Source organism: Pteropus medius, unplaced genomic scaffold, assembly GCF_902729225.1.
Source record: "Pteropus medius unplaced genomic scaffold, Ma_sr-lr_union100, whole genome shotgun sequence".
In the NCBI taxonomy this organism is placed as follows: Eukaryota; Metazoa; Chordata; class Mammalia; order Chiroptera; family Pteropodidae; genus Pteropus; species Pteropus medius.
Window position 1 is genome coordinate 953420 of NW_024349799.1, and position 227 is coordinate 953646.

Below are 227 nucleotides of genomic sequence, written 5' to 3' on the forward strand. Positions count from 1 at the left end.
TTTGTAATGTCTTGAATTACTTGTGCATAAGTTCTTTTATTATTTATAACCTATTTCTAAGGAGGATTTGAGCCAATTTACATTAATAGATATGGAGGGTCAAACAAATGTTTCTGTTCTCCTAAACTACGGTTCAGCCTCTATTGAGGATATATTTAGAAATTTAAGACAGCTAAGTTATACTTAATTTAAAAATGTACATAAATGTTATACTTTAATAAAAATGT